General features: G+C 46.9%; 1 protein-coding gene across 3 annotated transcripts in view; it reads right to left on the reverse strand.

The window, feature by feature from the left end:
* The window catches only part of CREB3L2 (cAMP responsive element binding protein 3 like 2), a 201,843-nt gene that overhangs the window by 91,750 nt on the left and 89,606 nt on the right, over positions 1 to 20,487 (reverse strand). The window lies entirely within an intron of this gene.

Genomic DNA, 20,487 nt, shown 5'->3' on the forward strand with positions numbered 1-20,487 from the left:
GCACTCTTTTCATGAAATGGAGATAAACTGCAACCCGCAAAAGCCAAGCCTCAGTCTGGGCGACCTCAGTGCAATTTCTGTGGGTTGGAGCATTTGTTAGATTTCTGTGAATTTTGGGAGAGTCCACAATTTATCCCTGAATGGCCTAGGAAGATATCTACTTTAAGTTGTTTGTTTTTTTCTTTAATTTATTGGCAGGGCACCAGGGGGCGGCTTTTAAAAAGCAAGAGCGTTACACCAAAATTTCTATTTCTGGCTTCTTTTAAAGCTAGAACATCGGCCAACGTTAGGTTCACATTCCTGTCTGACAATAGTCTGTTGGAGCTGAGTGTCTGCTGCTTCCTCTGCACAGGTCCTGAGCTCTCCCGAGCCCTACAATCTCCCCATCAGCTTCACTCATTGACCCGCCTCACTCCTGACCTCAAATCAGCATGAAGGCAGACGGTCCAGGAAAGCAGTCACGGTCAGCCATGATGCTACGTGAAGATTAGTAAATCGGGTCACATTGTTTTCTAATAACGGGAAGTAGGAAACAAACGGAGGACACTGGTCAGGCCGCTGGAGAACAGGAAGCTCAATGGCCCAATCCACTGTTATTCCCACCAAGTGATGAGTAATGAAAGGAAACAGAGGCCTGTTCAAGTTAGGGGGGCAGGGGTGAAGCAGCTGAGGCAGGGAGCTGGGTCCTCCCTAAGTTTGTGACTCACCAAGTCCCAGCCCATTGCGGCGCTGCTGCGAGAGAGCTATTTGAGGAAGGGAGACATGCAAGACAATCTCAGAGAGGGCCGGCCGAGTGGCACGTTGGGTAAGAGCCGGCTTGGGACAATCTCAGAGACGCCTGCATTCATTTCCCCAGCTGCCTGTGAGGGTCTACAGATACAAGAATAGCAAAAGAAGGCCCAAGTCGCTGACTGGCATCTCAGAGGTTATCTGAGAACTCAGAAGTTCGGCGACAAAACTCCAGAATCACAATATGAGTAGTAACTGGTGCTACTCTGGAAAAAAAAGCAAAGTCAAGGTAGTTGTCTGCCTGGAGTGCCCTGTTGGGAAAGAAAGAAGATAAAGGGACTGGGTCCAAGAAGAGGTGCCGTCTGCAGGCAAGGGGTGGGGTGTGGTGGGGGGAGCACCACCAGGGCTTTGCACCCCTCATCGCTGGTCCAGTCATCCCAGCTCTCGCATGCTTTACTCATCATCTTTCATGAAACTTTTGTTGTTAGTCTGATTTTCCTCCTTCCACCACTCCGCTCCTAAGGGTCAGGAAAGGGCAAATGCTGCCAGGTTGACTAGGCCACTAGGCCACTAGGCCACCAGGCCACCAGGCCCCAAAGCACAGGTTGTAAGCAGTCTGCTGAACTCTCATTTCAGAATAGGACTATTGCCCAGATCCTTGCATCCCTGGCACTGAAACACTCTGGGACTTCCGACTGGACGGGCGTAAGGGGGATTAGGCAGGGATGGGAGAGAGCAAGGAGCCTAATCAGATGTAGAACTGACTCCCAAGAAAGGTCCAGGCGCCCAGTCAGTTTCTTGGGCTCCATCAAGCTTGACCGGGCATCAGGACCTGGTAAGGTGTGACAGGGGGAGATCCAATCGGTCTCATAGGACGGGCAGCAGGACACCTAGCCAGTGCTTCTCAAACTTGAACCATGCATGGGACTCAGCAGGGGAGCTGTTATCTTTAAGAAGCCTAGAGTGGGGCCTGAGATCCTGCATCCATGACAAACTCCCAGGTGATGCTGATACTACCAGTCCATGGACCACACTTTGAGTAGCTCCAAGCCAACAGTTTTCAACCTTGGTTTCATTTGGAACACTAGGGAAGCTTTTAAAAATGTCTGCTGCCCAGGCCTCATCCCATCCCAGAACCAAGTAGATCAGAATCTCTTGGGCTGGGACCCCAGCCACAATATTTAAGCTCTCAGATAATTATACTGGGCAGCCAAGATGGAGAACCACTGCTCTAGGCAGTGGGGATGATCACAGCAGGAGCCTCATGGGCCTGAACCAACTGAGGGATAAGATCAGCCAGGACTGAGAGGGTCTCAGACTGGTGGGCCGCCGCCCTAGGCCTGGACAAACACAACTGGAGAAAGGGGGCAGGAAGGATTGCTGGTGCCCCGGGCTCACAGACACCTGTAAATCGCAAACTTAGATCTAAATTTCCCCAATCAGTGGACCAGGCTCCTAAAATACATGACTGGGTTTGCTCAGGTAAGCTCCAGACCTGGTAGGGCTACAGGCTGGAGATCCTCAGCATTTCCCATTGGCCTGATGTGAACGCTCCTTGGTCCCCAGATATTTCCTACATTTGCAAAGTAAATTCTGCAGCTTCCAATCCCCAAAGACCCTTACTGATGCATATCACAATTGTGACAACTCCAGAATGCCATCATTGCCTGGGGACCACAAGCCCTTGCAACGAGGCAGGAGAATCTAAAAACAGTTTCCAAACCCTGAGTTCGGGTCTGTGCGCCATCAGGCCTGTGGAAAGTTCTAGAAACAGGGGAGGCGTTAGAGCCCAGTCAGAGAAGGGAAAGGCCTAGGTGAGAGGAAAGGACGGCAAAAGATGCAAGGAGGAAAAACGAGAGACAGGAAGTAGACAAGAAGGCGGTAGCCCTGGTGGGAAAAGGGAAACGGAACCCAGGCAAAGGACTCCGGGATCCTTCACGGGCAGTGCCTGGGGCCCAGATTCTAGGAGGGGCTGTCATTTTAAAATTTATGTTTATCATGTTTCAAAATGATTTAAAGGGCTTAAAGGAAATCAATAAGGTCAAATCAAATTCAAAATGGATGTTGAGAATTCTTGACGTGGGAGGACCAGGAAGTCAAAAAATGGAAAAAAATCAGGGGTGAGCTATGCTTCAGCCTTGGGAGCTATGAATAATTATGTCCATTTATGGACAGAAAAGACAGCTTCAACCTTTGTCTACTCTGAATGAGCCTCTGAGGATACTATGAAATGGCTTCAATAAGCAAGATTTTTTTGTTGTTTTTTTATGATGTAAGCTACTCATTTTTATGCATTCTCCAGAATAAGGGAGTTTGTTCCCGTGGAAAAAATGAAGACAAAGGGTTACATTTAGGAGACAGACAGTGCAGCATCCAGGTGAAGCGCCCCCTTTAGTTTTGGGTGGTACGGTCACCTGTCAGTAGTCAGGGTCTAATCCGTGCACACGGGCTGGAGGGAGCAGGGCTTCTCTGAAATGTTCCGGAGGACAGACAGCAGCACCGGAGGGACACACAGACACGTGCTGGGGACACCACTGTGCAGGCCAGAGCCCGCTCGGCCTCCACTTTAGAAGCACAATCTCCAGGGCCCCAGCTCTTCACCTTTTGGGGGCCATGAATACCTTTGGAAAATGCACATAAGCACTGCATCTCAAGATCCAGGGGCGCATTTCAAGAGGTTCCCGGACCCAGGTGCCCATGGACCCAGCTGAAAAAGCACAACTCTTCAGGTTTTCAAGACTCACACGTTTCTTCCAGCAGAAAGCACACCACCCTGGTCACCACCACTTGTCCCTGGAGAGCCTCACCGAAACTAGTGAACACCCAGTGCCCCTGGCTGAACTGTGTCACCCCAAAATTCCTATGTAAACACCCGACCCCCCAATGTGATGTTATTTGAAGATGGACCTTAGGAAGTTAATTAGGGTTTGATGAAGGCATCAGGGTGGGGCCCTCGTGATGGGATTAGTGCCCTTCATAGAAGAAGGAGAGAGACCAGCTCAGCTCTCTCTCCACCGCTGGAGGACAAGGAAGAGGGCTCTCACCAGAACAGGATTTGCCGGCACCTTGATCTTGGACTTCCAAGCCTCCAATCAGAATAAAGGTCTGTTGTTTAGGCCATCCAGTGTACGGTGTTTTGTGATAGCAGCCTGAGCCGATGAAGACACCAAGATACTGCCAACGCCGGGGACCTCCATTGGGTCCCCGGTGGGGATAAGAGTCTCTGAGACACTGGTGCCCTCATGTTTGCCTCTTCTCCCACTCGGCACTGAGGCCAGGATGGAGAAAGCCCTCCAGAGTGCTGTCGGGCACACAGGTCCAGCACCAAGGAGACTGGCTGGGTCCCCAAAGAAGGAATTTCAGACAGGAGAAGCAAGGCCAGAAATGAAATGTCAGGGCTACCAGGCAGCCCTGGGAGATGCAAGACGGGACGAAGCGAATTGAAATGGAAACGTCCAAGGGAAAGCTGGTACGGAGCTAGTGGTCTTGCAGATGTGCCCTGGAAACCTGGCTCCCTTCAGGCCCCCTCTGCACACGCGAGGAGTCCATACCCACCGACGGCTTAAGGCTGCTCTTCTAGAGAAACACAGCAGGTTTCAGGCCGGTGATATTAAAGGGCTCCAACCAGGCAAAGGGGCTCACTCGCAAACCAGTAATGTTTACACACCATCGCTCTCTGCCAAATAACAGACCCCTACAAGTCCCTGCAAAGCCCACACCTCCAAGCCTGGCTCCTCGGGCTGCCATGGGCATGCTTCACTGTTAGCGTGCGTCCCGGCTCTGCCTCACACACGCGATTGTTCCGGCGGCCCTGCTCGGCTCCGCTCCTCAAGGCCAGGGCTGTCTTCTACGGCTTTTGTGACCGTTCCAGGAGGCCGGATGCCAGGTTCTGAACTCAGAGGCGGCCCAGTAATTATTGTTGGCCGGCTGCTTTTCCTCAGAAAGCATAATCAGACCTTTTGATTCCCATACACACACCACCTGTGTCCCTGCCACTCTCCTCGCTGGTGAAAGGGACTTCTTCACAGCCCACTCACATTCCGGGCACAGTTTACACATCGGGGGAGGAGTGGCCCAGCCTGAAAAGTGCAACTGGGGTTTTGGCGCACTGAGCCGAAGTAGAAGGAAATAAACAGTTCCCTTATCTGTGATGGGAAAGGGTTGTCAGCCACCTCAAAGGTCCCTACCAAACCTATGCTCCGGTAAGTTTGGGGACATGTTATTTTGTCGTGTGGCAGACATTGCTGCTTGCCCACTCGATAGCCACCCGGCCCTCCCGCCTCACTATCAGACATGCCAATCACGTTCAGGGTAGCAAAGGTATCCAGCTAAAATACCCACCTTCCTGTCCGGCGAACTCTAAGAGGAATCCTGCTGGAGAGCAAGCCTTCGCTTTTCTAAGAGAGGTACCACTCCACTCCGCTTTGCCCTCACACTTTCTTTGTGCAGGGGAGGCTGATGTGATGCTGGAGGTGAAGCAGCCATCTTGTGGTCATGAGGCAATGCCCATGAGGACAACGGTCGGCCTGCTAAAGATGGCAGCACGAAAAGGCAGGACAATCCTGGCCCTACTGGCATTTTCTAAGCACAACACCCGTGTTAGAAGGCCTAGCTCAGGACTTCTTGGTTCATAAGACAAGTAGGTCCTTACGTGTTCACATTACTGTATTGTGAAGCCAAGTGACATACACACTTGCAGTCTTGAAATTTTTGTTCTTGGTTTCATTTTTTTTTTTTTCTCTCTAAAAGCAAGTTCGGCTCAGGTAACAGTTTCTCAAAAGGGCAATGAGGAAAAAAAAATCTACCTACCAGGATATTTTTCTTTTGGTTGGCAAATGCCAAAGAACAAACTTCTCCATGAAAAGTCATCTGTATCTCATGAAAAACCAATGAGGGGCTGACCCGTCTCCAAAATTGCCAGCTGTTTGCAGTAATGTAGCTCTATGGGGAAGAACCACTAGGTTAACACATTCAAACTCGTTAACCTCTATAGCTAAAGATTTTCTCTCTTTGGCATTCGACCCCATTATCACCAATGATTTTATTTCTTTAAAATAAAAACTGACAACTTCTGGAAGGGATGGAGATTTAGGCACAGGTTTCTAACAAGTACCCTCCCAAACCTCTACTGAAATGGCCAAACTAGTAACAAGGCATTCTGGAAGAGGGTCCATTCACATATCAGAATCTCCATAGAAACTTCTGTTAGATAGAATGCTGGGTGATCCAGATAGAAGGAAGGCAGAGAAGACCAACTAACGATGCTGTTTCCCAAGAAAGCAGACTCAGAGGAGGCTCTCTCACTGAATCTACTTACATCAACTACTTTGGAGGCTCAAAGGCTGAATGACTATGGAAAACAGTATGGAGGTTCCTCAAAAACTTAAAAAAAGAACAGCCTTATGACCCAGCAACTCCACTCCTGGGTATATATCTGAAGAAACCCAAAACACTAATTCTAAAAGACATATGCATCCCTATGTTCACTGCAGCCTTATTCACAATAGCCAAGGTATGGAAGCAACCTAAGTGTCCATTAATAGACGACTGGATAAAGAAGAAGTGGTAGCTATATACAATGGAATATTACTCGGCCATAAAAAAGAATGAAATCTCACCATGTGTGACAACATGGATGGACCTAGAGGATATTATGCTAAGTGAAATAAGTCAGACTGAGAAAGACAAATACCATATGATTTCTCTTATATGTGGTAACTAAGCAACAATATACATGAACTAACAAAACAGAAACCAACTCATTGATACAGAGAACAAACTGATGGTTACCAGATGGAAGGGGTGTCGGGGGGCTGGGTGAAAAAGGGGAAGGGATTAAGAAGCACAAAGTGGTAGTTATAAAACAGGCACAGGGATGGAAAGTGCAGCCCAGAGAATGCAGTCAATGATACTGTAATAACTACGTATGGTACCAGGTGCGCACTAGACTTATCGGGGGGATCACTTCGTAAATTATATAAATGTCTAACCACTATGCTGTACACCTGAAACTAATATAAAATAATACTGAATGTTAACTGTAATTAAAAATGTTTCTTTTTTTTTAAATGTTTTAAAGGCTGAATGCAGTCAGGCCGTGGTCAGAAGGAAAGTGTATGGCTTAACGCAAAACAGCACTGAAAGCTGCTCTGTGGCCCGGGGACGGACAGTGTCACAGCACAGAAAGCCCTTCACGCATCTCCCCGAAGCTGTGGGCAGCACGCCGCTGGGGCTGTCCAGGCCATGCCTCCCACGCCTTCCCTGCTCTCCTCGTGTTCGTGGATTCCTGAGCATATCACAGTCAGCCCAGAAACGTTACCTATATTAGAAAAACAAAGTAAATGATCTCTGCGTCCAGCCACACATGGCTATTTCAGGGGATGGCAGAGACGGGGTGGGCTGGTCCCTCCTTGCCTTTGCTCTTGTGACTTGAAGAATGTCAACACCTGCTACCCACCCACCGCCTCAAAACCTACAAAGAATTTCAGTTCTGCAGAAGCAGGTGCCTGGAAACTCAAAGTGCAAATTCAGTCATGCAAATCGATACTGGGCCTTGAGCCTAAAAAGATTCAGGTAGGAACTAAAGAAAATTTCAGGGTCTCCCCCCTAAATGTCTGGTCACAATTAGGTCACATTACAGTTAAGGTAGGCAAAAGGTAATAACTTCCAGTTATAAAGTAAGTAAGTCCTGGGGATGGAATGCACAACGTAATGACTATGGTTAACAATACTGTGTTATATATTTGAAAGTTGCTAAAGATAGCAGATCTTAAAAATTCAATTCTCATCATAAGAAAAAAATTAAAACTATGTAAGGTGATGGATGCTAATTAAACTTGTGATTATTTTGCAATATGTGTGCTTGTGTGTGTGTGTATTTATATTTTTTGTGTGTATTTATATATACATATATAAATCATTGTGGTGTATACCTTAAACTGATACAATGTTATATATCAATTATATCTCAATAAAACTGGAGAAAATCAATCAATCAATAAAACAATTAGGTCACAGTAGAGAGGCTTTATTCCATCACTATTTTTTTTCCTGAAGTTCAGAATTCAGCAAGGGTTTTCTTCCTATGCCTTCCCGAAATTACTGGAGTAGAAAAACAGAGGACAGGGACCTAATACTCCTAAGTAGTGACCATGGACCAGGCATGGAGGTGGACACTATATTTACATCACATCATCCATCCTCTATCACGACCTTGTGAAAGTCTCAGAAAGGTACCCAGAGTAGGGAACGCCAGAACCATATTATAAGCCCAGAGTCATTCATTTATGCATTCATTCAGCGAATATTTTACTGGGTACCTAGGATGTGCTTGGCACTGTTCTGGTAGCTTCCCAATGAACGCACCTGTGAAGCGCCCCAGGTGGAGGCTGGAGCCGACAGGGCCCCTGGGCTGTGATCAGCCTCACCTCTTAGTTCAATGCACCTGGCAGACACCATCATTTTCTAAGAGTGCCATGTCAACAGGGCTGGGAAAGCGCTGAATAAATAATTTGTCAGTGATAAAAAGGCTATGAGGTTCCTGCTGACTCCAAAACGCCTGCTTTTTCTTTTTTTCTTTTTTTTTTTTTTTGTAGCTGAGCCATCCTGCTACCTGTTGGCAGCTCAGCGGCTGCTCAGCTCGGGCTGGACTCGAACCGCTGTTGCTCAGAGCTCAAACTCTTGAGCGAATGCCTGCTTTTTCTACTAGCCCTCTCCTCCAGTGGGTGAGCCATCAGCGGACCACAGAACATTCAGAATCCCACAAATGACATCAGAAGAGTATGGAATAAGAACGCTCAAGATTCGTCACGCTCAATCACTCAATCGGCCCAACCAACCCACCTCTCAGCTGGGCCAGCCTTAATAATTTCAGTTTCCTCCTATAAGGCCTGTATTTAAATCAAAAGGAAACACTGGGTTTCGACCCACCTCATGCTTCGAATGTGTCAACACAGCTGGAAAACCAAATGGCTTTCTCGCTGCTATTTTGCTGCCTCTCTTTCTCATCATGCACGAAACTGAAAACGCGTATGTTTAGATCACCAGGGTCGCTGGGCATCTTCAGTTAGAGCACAAGGCCCTGGAGCCCGAGGCAGGCAGGTCTGTCTCCATCTGCGTTTGGTTGTGGCCGCCTCAGCCTGCAGCCCCAGGCCTCCCAGCTGTTCCAAATGTAGGTCATGGGCTGCAGGAGGGCCCTGGAAAGAAAACTTGCAAATCCAGAGCTGAACCAGAAAAACAACTCCTGGCAGTGCCTCAGAGATGAATGCCATCTCAGGGTAGGCAGTTAAAAGTCACAGCTACAAAGATTGGCCTCGGGTTCTCTGGTTACAAAAAGTACAGTATTTTCCGCCACTCGACCCCACCACCCTCCAGTGCCTAAGCCACTTGTCAATGGAAAGCGGGGGTGGGGGACAACACAACCATATTTTAACTTTTTAATTGTATTCTACTGAACTCGATAGGTCTGCTCCTAAAGTGTTTGAAGTAAGTTTTTATTAAAACAAAACAGAAAACATCACACACACACACACACACACACACACACACACGGCTCTTGCGAGCCAATTTGGCTTCTTGTTAGACTACAAAAGGAAGCTTGTCTGTGACTAATTAAAACCAAAAAAAGTTAAAACCAAAAGCTACCACGGGTAACCCCAGCTTATGAACCCACATTCCAGAAGCTTGTGACAGTGGGATAGTGAAGGTGGGGATTGGGAGGGTATATGGGACTTTCTGTGTGTTCTGCTCAGTTTTGCTGTGAAGATAAAGCTGTTCTTGAAAATTAAGTCTTTTTTAAAGAAAAATTTAAAAAAAGGTTGTAACATAGGTGCTTCAACCTCACAAGACATTATGTTATTGAAATAATGTGATAGAAAGTAATCTGCTTCCCAGTCAGCCAAGAGATCCGCATAACCCGCCGTGGGGTGAATCCTAACCTGTTCCAGGCTGAGAATGGCTGCTTCCTCGCTGGGCAGTCAGGAAGCAGAATTCACCTTACTCCCTACCCACTCTCTCTGGTCCCTCGTGTCAGTCCTGGCTGCACGGCCCCTCCTCCCATGCTTGTCCCTCACCTCCTTGGGTGAGGTGAGAGCTACCCTGAGATAAAAGTGGCATCCCCAGATACAGGGCAGCAGAGAGCAAAGGAGGAGGCCAGCCCCAGCACGCAGGAGGCATGGCGAGGGCTGCAGGGTGTCCCAAGAGTCCCCTCGCCAGGTCCTGAAACCCAGACCCTGCTCATAGCTGCAACTTTCTTTGAAGCCGCAACATTTATTTGAATGCTACTTCCCCTGGAAGCCTTCAGACTCATATTCTTACTACGACACCATTTGTCCTCACCAGCCCCTATTATTATGTCATACAAAAACAAGGCCAATTAGTTGGGGTTTGTGTTTTGTTTTGTTTTCTGTTTTTCTACTATGTGAATATTGTTGATGTCTCTGTGATGAAACTCATCTTTGGCCACCAGTGGGTCCGCCTGATGCTTCCTCAGACACAAAGGAAGCAAAAGCCTCAAGCCTTACAGTCATCTGATAAATCCCAACCCTCTTTTATAGGTCTGAGTCTAGAGACTCCCTTTTGCATGCCCCAATGCCAAGGAACCATTAATGACACATGCACAAAGGGACATGGGCACAAACTCCTCCTCGCCGACTGGAGGGACATCAGGGACAGATGGACGCAGCCTGGAGAGAACAGTGAAGAAAGCACCCTCATAAACCTGCACCGGCACCAGGGACAGTTGCCAAGGGCAATTTTGAGGACTGATTTTAATCTTGTATACAAGAAAAATGGAAGAAAGAGGCAGTGTTGCATATGTTATCTACCATGCACATTTCTCAGTTCCTGCCTTTTTGCAGTTTCTACTCTTGCCTGGAAAGAAGCCCTCCATTCCCCAGGCACAAAGCCCCGTAGCATGCCCACAGGTACCGGCCACAGTTCCATCTGCAGATTCCCCAGGGCTCCGTCCTCAGCCTTTCTCTCAGGCTGTTCGCTCTCAATCTGACCTCTCGGGAGTAGCTTCTATGGGCTCTTGGCTTCACTTCTCCTCCACGAGGCTCATAACACCCAAATCTACACCTCCAGTCGAGACCTTTCCCCAGGCCCAAGTTTCCACATGCCTTTTAGGTAGCTGAGTGCTCTGTGAACGTATCAGAATTCCCACGTGCAAAACTGAACTCGTTATCTTCCCCACCAAACTCATTCCTCCTCCAAATACTCCCTTTCCAGGTCAATGGCAGCGCTGCCAGCTCAGTTACCATGTCAGAAAACAGGAAGTCTCCCATGCCCCTCACTCATTCCCATGGTCATCAAGTCTCCAAGGCGTGCCCCCAACCCCTTCTTGCATTCCTGTGCTCCTCCCTGTCTGGTTCAGACTTTCACGGTGTCTTGTTCTACTTCACAGGTGAAACAGCCAGCCAGCAGATTATCTTGCCGCCATTAATGCTGCCCTCCAATCCACCCTTCATCAGCACTAGGGCTTCCCTTTCAAAACACATTTCTGCTCCTGTCCCTCTCTTGTTAAAAGCCTTCCACCCCACTGCCCACAAAAGAGTGCCCACGCGGTTAACAAAGCATGCAAACCTTCTCTGATTTTGTCCTGTCTTCCAACACTCCCCAAGTAGAGAGCACCCACCTCTCTAACTACAATACATAAAACTCGGGATTTCCAGAATCGACCAAGATGTTTTGCACATTCCTACGCTGTATCTGCTGTCCCACTGCCTGGAGAACTTCTAGTTATACTTCAGAATCCACTGCAAATGTCACCTGTTTCGTGACATGTTCCCCCACTCTTCATCTCCTTCGGAATTGTTATTCCTTCCTCTGCGCCCCAGAAATACTTTGAGTAGAGCTGTAATGCAAAATCTAGAGCAGGTATTTAATGACTTGTAATTGAATGACTTGTTTACATATCTTCCTTCCCACTGGGCTGGGAGTGGGGAGCCAGAGGTCAAGAATGCCTGTCCTCCCGCCTTGAACGCCTTAACCACGCACAGGTTTAGAAAAGCAGCTCATTACGTTTCTCAAATTGGAGGAAGGACCAGCTGTGGGAGCTGGTTCCCCAGGATGCAGACAGGAAGCCAGGAGAAGGAAAGACTTAGAGGTTGAGCCTTTAAAACACTATGATTGGTAACCGTGGATTTAAATCTTCCGGTGAGCACAATTGGCCAGTGAGAAGCATTTTCATCACAAAGCCTTATTTCCTCCGTGTTTTCTAAAAACATTACCCTATCAGGTTGAATCCTGCAGGCTCTGTCTCAGCCAAAAGGAATTTCCCTTTAAACAAAAACTATTCAGACATTTCCAAGATATGAAATGTTAAAAACCAGGATTTTCCACTCAGACAACTAGGAAACTGTTTGTGGACTTTTTTTTTTTTTTTTTTTTTACCCAGACTCCTCTTACTTGCCAAGAAGTCTGAAGAGGGTTTTTTTTTCTAATGTGAAAAAAAGTTTCCTACCTCTGTGCCTCTCTGTTTTTCCATTCTTTATTTTGTCTGGTTTATACTGAAGCAAGGTTTTTAAGTCAGAAAACAGAGATGACAAAATGCAAAAAACTCCTGCCAACTGAGTTGCCCCAATGAAATGGGCAATTAACTGAATCTCATTGATTGACACCACCCATGTTTTAAAGATGAGAGACATTCAAGGGTAGGAGTATAATACTCAGCACCAAACTGGGGCGTAAAAAGGGAACCTTTGGGACTGTGGAGTACAAACGCTGCATTTTACAGATGGAGAAACTGAGGCTAAGGATGTGAAGTAGCTTGTACTATACAGTGAGGTCACACATCGAAATTCTTTATGCTCCAAAGAAAAACTCTCTTCCACGAGCCACCATTGATGTTTCTAACAAGAAGCAGGCATAGAAATTTGGGTGACTCAGAGTAACTCATCTCCACTCTTAAAAAAAAAGAAAAAAAGAAAGAAAAATTGAAAGCTCTTCAGTAATGTCAGTGAAGTTTAGATAAATAAATGACTCCAGAACAGAACAATTCAACATGAGGCAATTGTAACTGAGCTTGACAGCAGTATACACACCCGAGGACTATATGATACATGATCTAAGAAGTTATGTCTGACTTTCACATTGACCTTCTGTAGTCCTAGAAAAAAATGAGACATACCATCGCAGAACAGCATGAAGGGCTTCCCCGACCGAAGAAAATGCACAAGCCCAGTCAAAACACAGTATGTATCTGACGGGTGACACTGACTCTAGAAACAGCTGCGTCCCGGTAATGACCCCTGAGCTTCTCACAGGTTTACACTGCAGAAGAGCTGAGTCATTAAGCATGCCCCAAGATAAATAAGGGGCAGTGATAAGGGGGATCAAAGTGTACCCCAGCCCTTCTTAGTCAGAGTGACGCATCCTGGAGATTCAAAAATTACCCAACCAGAGCTGTTCTGCAGCTAATGAGGGCCCAGAAAAATCCTCAGTCATACTCCAAAGATCTCCCACTGTCCATCAGTAGACAAATAACAGATATAAAGATCTGAGAACCAGCTGTAGTGAAGTTGATCGAGGAGTCCATGGGAGCTTACAGAGAGAATTGAAGGCCGATCACCAAACACTCACATTTGCACAGGTGGTAAGGAAGGCAGTAAAGCAGAAAAAACTAAACCCACCGGAGTCATGGAAGCAAAGCAAGAACGTGTTACGAGGTGACCTTGTGGTCAACATAGCCAAATATTTCCAGGATCCAGGAGACCTAACGGGCAAGGACAGAGGAAAGAGTGGAATTAGTTAGGGAGAAGTTGGAGGACCTTCTAGGAGCGGTAAGAACCAGAACATACAGGATTGCAGGAGCAAGTAAAAAGTGAGGAATGCAGGCTGTAGCTATGGACCACCTGTTTGAGCAAAACTGGCAGTCAACAAGAAAGAAGAAATGAGCAAGAAGGGGTAATAGCATCTGGCAGACATGTGTTCAAGGCAGAGACCTGTGTTTATGGCAGAAGGTAGAAGCTGGGGAGAGGGGAAATGAAGATACATGAGAAAGAATAATTACAGGCCTCTGTGCTTCCTGGATGATGTCAAACTCCTAAGGTCAGGATGCCCCTAAGTCAGATGAAAGAAGACATCTGACTTAGGGGAAAGCGTGGAAAAGTGTGTCTACGACAGTGACATGTGAAGGAAGTGACACCAAAGAGGTGAGGTAACGTGCCCAGAAAACCAGTGGCCCTGTCGCCAAATCTGCCTGGCTTGGACCCCCCCCCCCCAGTTTCCACCCACAATGCTGCCCTCAGCTCAGCTCTAGTTGAAACTGAAACTATTAGATGAGCACTCCCCCCCCCTGCCCCTCCGCACCCAACCCCCACATCTCGTTCTCTTAACTAAACTAGAAAAGACACTGACACCAAATTACCCAAGTCACTTTCATACTAAAATTTTTCAAACTTGCAGAAGCATTTGTAAGAATGCACAACTTAAAAACTGTATGAATAAAAAGCCACCACGCTTATCTATTCTCCAAGACTTCCTCACTCTAACTAATTATGCATCAAGCAAGCATCCATCCTGTGCTTGGCTAGGCCTTGTGGGAGTATAGGAAAGACAAAGTCTTGTCTCCTGTCCTGGAGCTTGGGTTCCCGCTGAGCAAATCTCTACTGCTCTGGGCTTCAGATTCTCCACAGGTAAGATGGGCCATCACCTCCTATGTGCCTCGTGGATAACCTAGATAATTCCATGCAGGGAAAACTCAAGGTCACTTGGAACTTCATTTGGAAGAGCCTGAGAGCATGTCGTGAGCAGGGAGAAGGAGGAATAGGCTCAAGGTTGACAGCAAAATGGTGGGTCTCATCATTACCTTTCAATTCTAACTCTACAGAAGCAGGGAATGGGGACGCTACTCCCTCATTCATAAAATTGCTCAGACGCCCTGCAGCCACGGGCCCTGGACTCTACCAAACAGCCCGCCAAGGCCTGGGGCCATCTTCCCAAGACGGTCAGAAGACAGATCAGAGCCATGCCTCAGGAAGGCAGCTCAAGCTGCAAATAGACACACCCTTATCAATATTTGAACAGCCATATGCAGCTGGAAAACAGCTTCTTTGCAAAATGACATTCAGCTTTCCACCTGCTGCTGTGAGGTTGTTTGGACCTCGATTAGAACAAGTCCATCCTGTCTGGCATGGTAAGCATGATGACAGGCTCAGCTTGTTAGCTTCAGCCCCGATATCCAACCCTGATGCAGAGAGTGCAGAGAATATAGCTAATTCTACATTTCCTTGCTAATGAGTCGGGACACGGCAATACTCCTTCCATGATCATCTTTGCCTGCATTTCAGAGACTATGGCTGTCTCTGCAGTTTTCCTTCATTGAGCGCTATTAGCGCTGCTAAATAATGTTCTTAAAGCTTTGCAACTGGCATGGTATTTGGTTTAATCTGTTGCTCCCAAGGCTAATGGTGGATTTTAAAACATTCTCCATTTGCTAGCCCATCTTTGTGAGAAAAACAGCCATTGGTTAAACAAACACATCTTTTAGTGTTTGGACTACCAACAGAAAGGACGGTCAACTCAGGCTATTTTACTAATGGTCATTACAAACGCTCACACTGATTGAGCCTCCCATATTTCCTCCATCCACATAGGACTAATCTAAGCCAATCGCGTAAATCCCTTTCCAGCCATTGGTTTAGAAATGGACACGTATTCCAATCCTTGCCAAGAATACTCAAAGAGAAGTCAACTAGTGGGCTTCTAAAAGAAGTTTCTTCCACCCTAAGAAGGAATACAAGAAAAACACAACCTCCCTTCTTCCTCTGGATATTGTCATTTTGAACTGAACACCTGAAACTCACATATGAGTATGTGTTGCCTTCAGGTTGCCCCCAGCCTAACGATGAAATCTGCATATAGATAGATGGAATTTGGGTCCATGAGGACATTGAGGAGTTGTTGAATCAGCCAAACAAGTGGCTTTCCTTCTAGAAGTCCAGCAACATGACATAACAACTTACTTATGATACGTATAAGCAATCTGAGTCAGTTTTCAAGCACTGTAATTTAATTTTATGATTAATCTAGAGGCAATGTCTCATTTCTGCTGCAAGCATCACTTCATTCACATCAGAGCTCCACAGAACATTATCACTCGGGGATCCTTCAAGAAAGTAGGCAAGGACGATGCTCAGGGCCGCCCTCTCGTCTTTCAGGATTGTGCCCAAGTCCACCTTCCCCCAACCCGTGTCAACACCATGAGAACAACTGCAGAGACAATAATATAACAGATCAAAGATTCTTCACCAAGCCGATGAAAATCGTTTGGATCATAGATAAGTTAGCAACACATGTGCAAGGCTGCCTTATGAAAATAGCCACGAGACGGAACAGCGCAGAATTAGTGAGGGCTCCCCACCCCAACTCCCCTAATTGTCCTCCCTCACTACCTGGTGGTTGCCTTGAGTTCTCCACTTAGAGATGCACCCGTTTAACCTGAAGGAATTAATGTTAAGCATATTACTGTAAGCTTATCAAATGTGTCCTGAGGGCAAAATTGGAGAGGGAAAATTGGAGGGAGAACATTACTACAGTGAGCACTTGCGGCCCAAAAAGTGAGGGAAACACAAACGGGGTGAAGGTGAAAAGAGGTGAAGCAAGAGCCTTGAAGACAAATAATACGTGCTTCACAGTTTTGTCTCCTACTGGAAATCATTATTCAGTTTGTGGGGGTCAGGTGACCAGGAGGAATGATATTCTCTAGCCACGAGGACTCAGGTTCCCCCTGAGTCTGGCCAGGGGCCAGCAGCAGGGGGCAAACCCCCAGCTTCAGCATCCCGGTGGAGCCCTCTGAGTCGCCGAGCCAGGCAGGAGGAAGGGGACACCACCAACCTATGAGATCAGACAACTCCATTCCGGCAAGCAGCGCCACATGTGGCAGCCAGATGGCCTTCACATCCGGACACCAGGCAGGCTGAACGTCCCCTTAACTCCCCACTATCACTGTCTGGAATAAGTCACTTCACTTTAATATCCAACTGCGTATCAAATTTAAGTGACATAGCCGCTAAGCCATTTTACAAACAGCTGGATTTATAGGAATTTAGCGTTTGAAACAAGCAGAACTTCTATCATTATCTCTGCAAAGACTTGGTACTTCTTGGGCCGGCCGAGTGGCGCGACGGTTAAGAACTCGCTTAGGACGCCAGAAGGCCCCGGTTTGGATCCCACATGTGAGGGCCAGTGACACTGCCCTCTACAGCTAAGATGCTGAACAACAGCTCAACCTGGAGCTGGGCTGCCATGAGTCGCCGGCAACGGCGTAGGCTGCAGCCCCTGTGGCAGTGGGTTGCCATGGGCTACCGTGTGTGGCCAGCAGCCAGCGTGAGCGGCCGTCCAGAAGCCGGGGACTGATCTGCCTCGCCCGGGAAGAGCGCAATGATGGTGCCAACTTGGGCCAGTGAAGCTACGTCCTCCACAACTAGACTAAAGAACAAAACTACAACAACTTGTCTGTTCCCATCCCCCCAATTCCCCAATAAAAATCTTAAAAAAAAAAAAAAGACTTGGTACGTCTTGTTGTATGCCTTTTTTCAAAGATAAAATCATTGCAATAATTGACAGAATCCCTACTTTCCAGATCGCTAAACTGAGACATAAGAAAGTTGCCAAGATCACGACGTTTATCAGACACAGACCCTCTGTGAATCCTCCGCCCCCAAGAGCCCCTTTCCAGCAAGCATTCCCAATTCCTCCATTCTTTACCCAAGGCCTCCACTGACTTGAGTGGTGCTGAGTGTTAATAGCATGCCAGGACCCCCTCTGCCCTCAGGGAAACTCAGGCTAAAATTACCTCTAGTCCGGTTTTACGTGGTGTCTTTAAATGGTCATTTTTCATTTTCTAAATACATTCAGCAGGTACAAATCTGAACAGTACAATAGGGATAGTGTGTAAATAACTCCCTCCCTCTCTTGACCTCCAAATCCCTTTCATAAGTGCACAACTCACTGATTTAAAATAATATTTCATCATCTGTATGGAAACTTTTTTTTTAAACTTCAAGAGGAGGCCCAAAGTTCTAACGATCCAGGATCTAACGAGCAATTCCATATTCACTCTATGTGCTTCACGATTTTGTAGACTTTGAACCCGTCTCCTCTAAGCCCTTGTCCTTCTGGACCAAGCAGTCTTCTTCCTAAGTAGCCACAGGAGGAAAACATTGTTCCTGATGGCTCACAGAAGGCCCCTGCGAGACCATAGAATCCCAACCACAGGCAACTTGAACCTTCCATGTTTTTAAAGTCAGGTGGGTGACACGTTTGCTAAAACAGGGCATCAGCAATCATGCATGTGGAAACTAAATGCACATTTAGAGCAAATAGGCTTGGTGGCTAGCACCACCAATTCAGTTAAACATTAGCTGCCTTGAGGCTCAGCAGGTTCTCACCCTCCAATCATTCTCTCCCATCCTCTGATTTGGTTCCTTCTCTGTAAGCCTGGATTCCCCATTCATACAGCAGGGAAGGCAAGAACCCAGGCTTTGGACGCAGGCCGACTTGCATTTCAATTCTGGTTCTGTCACTAATGAGCTGTGAGACCTTTCCCCGAGTCATTTAAGCTCAGTAAGCCTCTTCTTTCTTAATTGTAAAATGAAAATAATAAAAATGACTCCTTCATTTGGGTCATTTTTAAGAGGGCTCGGCGGTATCATTTTTGTAAAGCACTCAATGCAATGCCTTTCAGCAGGACCAGCTACAGAATCTGGGGGACCCAGTGCAAAATGGAAGACACTATGAAGGATTTCCAGATGGTGACAGCAGAGCACCACACCAAGTGGGAGCGGGTGCCTGTAGGGCTGCACATGAAGCCAGCCCGCTCTTTCAGATAATAAATACTCAATAGATGGTAGCTATTATCATATCACTTTGCTTACTTCCATTTGCGCCTTACCCTCCCTGCTGGCTCTCCTATCCCTCTAGAATGCCCAGTCCACTCAACTTGGAAAGTTTTACTGGGTCATTCCAAATGCAGGCACTGTGTCTCAGAAGCAACCTGCATTTAAAAGGACAATAACTGACCAAAATGGGGGGATCTAAAACAGAAGGTGATGTTACCACAGGCTCATGCCAGACACACTCCCACCTTTGGACCTCCAGCCTGGCTACTCATTCTGCTGAGCTCTCACTCTCCCCTCCTTCAAGCCTTGGTTCAGATCTACTTTCTATCGGACGCTTATTCTAATCACTCAATTCAATAGCATCCATTGCCCTGCCTCCATCCTGTTTCCTCCACCCCCCTTACCTCATTCTACTTTTACTTTTTCCAAAGCACTTATATTGTCTAACACCCTATTTCACTTGCTTCTTTATTATGTTTATCATTTAGTATCTTCCCCTATGCAGACACACAGACACACAGATACACACACACACACACACACACACACACACACACACGCACGCACACATACTAGAAAGTAAGCTTCTCAAGGTCAAGAATTTTTGTCTGCTTTTGTTCATTGAGATTTCCCAACTGCTTAGAACAGTGTTTGGTGCTTAGAAGATATTCAAGAATTACTAATTAAAAAACAATGAATGAATCCATAATCAGGCCATCTTTTTTTCTACATGGAGGTCAGTCCATTCCACATTACGGACAAATGACAATAATAACCAGCTCTGCAACTGGATACCCAACAGAGTTCAAGAAACAGATGGGAAAGTTATCTATTTTCAAATCTCTGCCAAACCCCCCTTAGTTTAAAGGGATATAAGCCAGTTGTCTGTGCTACTAAATCCAAAACCTCTTTCAACACTAATTCATATACACCGTCTGTTGGCAGCGGCTTGCAACAATGGTGAGTGGCATTTATATAAGTGAGAGTTGCCCAGAAGAGAGACAAATCCCTAAGTGGTGAACATAAAGTCATTTAAAAGAAAAATAAAATTAGAAGAAAAATAACCATATATCACTGCTTCATTACAATGACATAGAAACCCTGAGCCCTAAATACCAAAGGGAATGTAAGACCTCTGCCCCTGAAACAGTGCACGAAGATGTTAGAGCCAGTCTAAGCGGTTCTGCCTGAATTTAATGTCGCATCTCAAACCCTGGCTTGTGATCTCGCGAATGCAAGTCACGGGGGCCCAAGAAAGGAAGTGTGGACACCTGTGCATAATGCATAATTCATCCCACCAGCTCCAAGACAACCCCAAAGCTGTGGCATTACAGCTGCTGGATGGGACACGTTCACAGAGGGTTCAAGGACAGAAGAGAAGAGCAGCTCCTCCACAACCGGTTAAAATGCAGCCCGTGTCAGTAGAAACATCTGAAGCATCCAATTATCAGCAGATAAGCGAGGGCCAACGTGCGCTAAGGTCTGTACTGATGGCAGGAAGCACCTCTGGGCCTCCAATCTAACTGCAGCCCACGAGGTCTCCTCAGGACAGGCTCCCTGAGCAAAGCCTGGCCGATCCCACTGCACATCCGGCTTTTGCCCCAGCGTGAACTGCCATTCCCTCTCGGCCCGGCACTCTGCATTCTTTAAACAAGCCCTTCTCAGCCACCACAAACGCTTTGGTGGGAATCACAGGGAGGCCCTTATCCCTCTTCCCAAAATAACGTCAGGCAGAGGCAAAGGCCAAAGAGGTGGAGCCTGCAGGCCATTTTGCAAAAGTTTCAAATATCCTGGCATTGACCCCATTAAAAGAATCATGAAGGAGAAACAGCCAAGCCTCTCATTTTCTCATTAGTGTGCATCTCTCTCTCTCTCCTCTCTCTCTCTCTCTCTCTCTCTCTCTCTCTCTCTCTCTCTC

Source organism: Hipposideros armiger, unplaced genomic scaffold (assembly GCF_001890085.2).
Source record: "Hipposideros armiger isolate ML-2016 unplaced genomic scaffold, ASM189008v1 scaffold_201, whole genome shotgun sequence".
In the NCBI taxonomy this organism is placed as follows: Eukaryota; Metazoa; Chordata; class Mammalia; order Chiroptera; family Hipposideridae; genus Hipposideros; species Hipposideros armiger.